At 44.7% G+C, this 5,605-nt stretch overlaps 2 non-coding genes across 2 annotated transcripts; both read left to right on the forward strand.

The window, feature by feature from the left end:
* On the forward strand, positions 1 to 73 carry trnag-ucc (transfer RNA glycine (anticodon UCC)). Its single transcript has one exon. It is a non-coding gene; the product is annotated as a tRNA-Gly (tRNA).
* Positions 74 to 3,235: 3,162 nt separating this feature from the next.
* trnar-ucg (transfer RNA arginine (anticodon UCG)) lies at positions 3,236 to 3,327 on the forward strand. The gene is given in 2 exon segments: positions 3,236 to 3,272; positions 3,292 to 3,327. It is a non-coding gene; the product is annotated as a tRNA-Arg (tRNA).
* The last annotated feature ends 2,278 nt before the right edge of the window (positions 3,328 to 5,605 follow it).

Raw genomic sequence — 5,605 nt, forward strand, 5'->3', positions numbered from 1 at the left:
GCGAGCGGTGGTATAGTGGTGAGCATAGCTGCCTTCCAAGCAGTTGACCCGGGTTCGATTCCCGGCCATCGCATTGGTAATGTAGTTATGACTTTATTTTGTGGACAAAATAAAATTCGAACGCGGCAATTGTCAATAATTTTATTTATTTCGGACCGAGAATTCGGTTTCAATTTCTTTATCCTGAAAACAATGTTGAAATAGAAGAATAATTGAACAAATTAATTCTCAGTCAAACATAAGGACACCAAATAAAAATAGAGGAACACATGTCAGCTCACACACTGCTCACTGCACAATCCTGGTGCTTGATGAAGTTAACATGAACATCGCTGAGGTGATTCCATCATTTTGAGAGATAAGCAGCTGCGCTGGCCGAGTGGTTAAGGCGTTGGACTCAAAACCATCGTTTCCTCGCGAAGGTTCAAACTCTGTGCGCAATGAGCGAGATTGGAAATGTTTAATTGGCTTCTCCAGGGCAGCCCATGATATTAAATTCTAATTTACTGTGGGCTCTTTCTATAAAGACCGGGAACTGTGCTGGCATCGACAATATAGGCCGAATGGCTTCTGTGCTATAACTTCCATGAGAAAAATCATGACTTGAGAAGAAAGAAAAAGAGCAGCACAAGGACAAAATAAGGACTTATTTCAGAGAAAGATTCTTGTGTCATGACACACAGGACATAAGAAATACACTTCATCAGAATACATTGAATGAATGAGAATTTCAAAATGCTGCTTAGATGATGAAATATCATGTTCATTCAAAACATGCTACAAGCTGGACATTACTGGGCGTTCGGTATTCCTGCTTAAAACAGTTTGGGAATGGAACGAACATGTGGAACATAAGGAAGAATAATCATATTGGAACGTTAGTAAAAGAGGATTATAGACAATCATAAGACATCAGGAAATTTCATGTTAGAATTAATTTCGAAATGTCTATGGATTAAGTGGTCACTCAGCCCAGGACTCCAAACACAAGCGAAAAAGTGATGGAATATATTCAGATATTAGAGAATTCTGCAACCAAATCGATGTTGCTTTAAAATCTCCCAATAATTTCTGACAGATCCAACCGAGCTGGGCAGCTCATTGAGAAAGCAGCTGTTGCCATGTTTACGCATCAGATGTATTTCTGGCAGAAAATGATATCCGAGAGTGTGTGGAAAATGTGTGTGGGAGTCAGAACTGGATCCGAAATGAAACCAATGGTGGCGGCACAGAGCAACTGAAAGGAAGAGAGCGGATGGTGCAGAGACAAGCTGTTGTCAGCTCCCGGATCCTCCAGCTGTGTTTCTCTCTCCTCACAAACTCTCCCACTGCAATTAAAATTAGACTATCTAGATTCTCAGACTGACTTATTTCTGTTACTGAAATCCGAACGTTTCCTGTCGTGAAAATTCCATCTGAATTCAAGGCAGCAATTCCCACTTCAACCCGTTTCTTTGCTGCATTGATCGCGCTTTTGTCGACTGAAACCTTAAAATCGACCCAAACTTTCCCTTAAATTCTCTCTTCAGGTCTGAGCAGCGCGATCCAATGACAGGAGAATCTTGTGATTTGACACAAGAAGGACTGGGAAATCAGCCGCTGAGAGCGGACACACAAACACAGTAACATTAGTCTAACTCAGCCGCCCCTTTAGCACACTCTCGCTGACACAGTGTTCACCTCTGCACATTGACAGGTCAAACTGTATCTCAGATTGACAGCTCCGAGGACAGGCTTTCCTCTCCTCTCGCTCTGTGCTGTGGATTCGGGGAGAATAATTGGAGTTTCCCAGCTCAGTAACTATTAAAGCCTCTGAGGCTGGCGATGCTCACAGTGTCTGTTCCCCAGATTCGGGGGGCTGCAGCCAATCAGAGCTGTGCCTGGTTTAACCCAGAACTGTTTGAAATTATGATCTTGTTCACAAGCTGAATTCTATTTTTTCAGATGAAGATACAGATGGTTTGCACTCAGTCATTAACCAACAAGATCCCCCCTTCATATACAGTTAACGAGTGGGGGTGGAGGGATAGACATGGACAGAGTGAGTTAGGGCGATGATACACAGACGGCCAGACAATGTCTCAGTGGCTGAAATCCTTGTAAATTCCGGCTTTATCCAGAAAGATTCTCTTGGAGATTCTCACTGATATTGTAACAGAGACACATTATTAATCCCACACTCAGGGACAGTGCTGCATTTTGACAGAAGGGATGGGGAGAGGCAATAGAAACTGAATGGCCCAGTTCTGAGCAGTGTGCAGGCTCAGAGTGACCAGAGGTTCAGAGAGATCTTGAAGGAGAGAGGCGAATTTGAGAGAGTTGTCAGGAAGGCGGATTGGATGCTTGGCTTCGGAAATGGAAGCCATGATGTGGAAATGCCGTCTTTGGACTGGGGTAAACACAGTAAGAAGTAAGCCACCAAATAAATCTGTTGGACTTTAGCCTGGTGTTGTGAGACTTCTTACTTCATAAATGGAGGCATTGAGTATAAAAAATGGGAAGTTATGCTCAATCTTTATAAAGCTCTGCTTAACTACAGTTGTTGTAGGATTGCACCCAGACCCGGTAACCACACTTTAGAAAGTGTGTGAGGGTCCTTAGGAGATTTACTGCTTTGGATCCAGCGATGATGGATTTTAGCGAAAAAGTTTGGCTGGATAATTCGGATTTTCTCTCTTTGCAGCTGACGGGATTGAGTGGTGATGTAAGAGACGTGTAAAAGAGCATAACACATTGAACACAGGCCAAGTTGCTGGATTAGCTGCGAGCAGAAGGATTCAGGGACAGGCAGTGAAGATTTAAGACAGGATGTATAGGAGGCATCGGATCCCAACAGCGCGGAAGGAGGCCACTCGGCCCAGACATTCTGCGCCGACTCTCCGACGGAGAATCCCTCCCTGCAACCACAAGTAATTACCCTACTAATCCCCCCGACAAGAAGGGTCAATTCAGCCTGGCCAATCCACCTAATCTGCACATCGTTGGGGATGGGAGTAAACCGGAACACCCGAAGGAAACCCACGCACACGGGGAGAACTTGCAAACTCCACACAGACAGGCATCCAAGAATGTTAGTAATGAAATTCAGTTTTCTGCCGGTTACAAACGCTGGGGATTCCCCTTCAATTTGTGGCATCTGGGAATCAGCGAAGCATCCAAAAATAGGACTGACAATAAATATAATCACGGTAGGTATTCACATGGTACTGACATTCTGTGCAGCATTGCATCTGTTGGCCGCGTGGCCTAATGGATAAGGCGTCTGACTTCGGCAATCGTAGTGATAATGCTATCAGACAATTGCAGGTTCGAGTCCTGTCGCGGTCGTTTTATGCAGAAATCTGGTCGAAGTTCCGGAAAAAAAACGAAATGTCCTTCTGTAGCTGAAAGCTCTGCATTTTCTTGCAAACATTGCCGGGCGCTATCTGAGAATGCACTTCCTTGTTGTTTTCTTCACTCAATTTTCTAATCCCATTATTTTATTCTCCTCCCAAGAAATCAATCTTATCTTTGAGATCTTAATAAATCATTGATGCTCCCGAATGGAGCAACAGGCTTTGCAGCAAATGGTTTAATCAAATTCTGTGGAGGGAATTCTCACATCCTCAGGAAGAGGTTTAATAATGAGCTGAATGAACTGTTTCTGTTTGCAGGGATGAAAGGTTATATCACTGGGCTGGTAATCCAGAGGCGTGCACTAATCATTGGGAAGACGGAGTAAATCCCACCACTGGTGAAATTTAATTCATTGATTAAATCAATCTGGTATTGAAAGCTAGTATCAGTGATAGCGGCCTTGAAACTGTCGCCGATTGTTGTAAAACCTCATCTGGTTCACCAGTGCACTTTAGATAAAGAAGTCTGCCCTCCATGTGACTGCAGACCCAGAGCAATGAGGGTGACTCTTACCTGCCCTCTGAAATGGCCGAACAAGCCACTCTCAGTTGATGGACAATTAGGGAAAGGCAACAAATGCTGGTCCAGCAGACGACACCAACAGCCCATAAAAAGTAGAATAATTACGTAGAAAGAAAATGGCCTGGTAACGGATTGAGAAACTGGATGCTTCTTCTCCTGCAATAACAAGGCTGTGGGGGGTCTGATGCTGGGCTGTAAATTAGTGAAAGATTTTGAAAAAATTCATTTCGATACAATAGGCCAGAGAAGGGCAGATAAAAATGCATCTCACTCTCATTGATGGTTGGTGGTTTTAGCACAATGATGTACATGCGACCAGCATATCAGCGAATCCTAAGAGTGTGAGAGAAATTCCATCAGTAATGCTTCCCCGACATCCTCCAGATTGAAGAGAGGCAGCATTCATGCTGGTGACTGGGAGGAGTTTGTTACTCATCGTTGAAAATGGCCAAAACATATCCTTCAATCTACAGCACGCTTTTATGAGGCAAAATGGCGGGAGAGAAGAAAGTAACAGAGAAGAAAGCTCCGTGGGCCGAGAATGGGCCTGTTCACTCACTTGAAGACCCATGGCAGTAATTCACGGCCCTGACTGGGTGTCATCCTCAAATCGAGAGACAGACAACGATAACAACTGCTTATTACAAAATAACTATCATAAAAAACCACGTCCAACATTAATATTGTTAAAACTTCCCGATAGTCTGAACAATTCTTGTTTATTTATCCCTCTCTGGTCTGTGAGCTTCGCTCTTCCTGAGTGTGCTGACATCTACTGGCCGCAACCCAGAACTTCAACAGAGGGAAGACGTTCACATCAAGTGTGGGTGTCCCAGGAATAGGTCAATATGAAGAATTAATAAAGGGGTGTGATTGGATAGACCTCGTAATTTAATCATTAAATCCACTTTAGAAATCAATATTAAATTATCATTGAGTCGGCAGCATTTGCAATTTGCTATCGTCCAGAGCATTGGCAGTTGGCTCGTTGGTCGAGGGGTATGATTCTCGGTTAGGGTAATATTAGTATGCCAGTGCTTCCGGGTTTAAAACCGGGACAAGCCCAGCGATCGTTTATTAAATCGGGAGCAGGTTTGAGGTCAGGAGAAATCATTGCAGTGAATATGTCACTGCAGAACACGAGAAGAAACGATCACCAGATTTAAATTTCGTTTGACCATCCAAAGGTACTGAAGGATATGACACGGGAAATTTGCGAAGAGACTGGAAATAATTTTGGGTGGCACAGTGGTTAGCACTCCTGCCTCACAGCGCCAGGGTCCTACGTTCAATTGCGGCCTCGTTTCAGTGTTTGTGTGCAGTTTGCACGCTCTCCCCATGTCTGTGTGGCTTCCCTCCCACAGTCCAAAGATGTGCGGGCTAGGTTGATCGGCCATACTGATGGGCCCAGGGTAAATCCCCGCCAACGGCCTGTGACGGAAACTGGGAAAACCAATCGAAAATTGCCGCATCACGGTTATCCAATGGACGCTCTGCGCCGACTGAGTGACAGCTCCAGGGTCCCGGGTTCGATTCCCGGCTCGGGTCACTGTCTGTGTGGAGTTTGCACATTCTCCTCGTGCCTGCATGGCTTTCCTCCGTGTGCTCCGGTTTCCTCCCACAGTCCAAAGATGTGCGGGTTAGGTTGATTGGCCAGGTTACAAATTGCCCCTTAGAGTCCTGGGAT

The sequence above is a fragment of the Mustelus asterias genome, unplaced genomic scaffold (assembly GCF_964213995.1).
Source record: "Mustelus asterias unplaced genomic scaffold, sMusAst1.hap1.1 HAP1_SCAFFOLD_311, whole genome shotgun sequence".
Classification (NCBI taxonomy): Eukaryota; Metazoa; Chordata; class Chondrichthyes; order Carcharhiniformes; family Triakidae; genus Mustelus; species Mustelus asterias.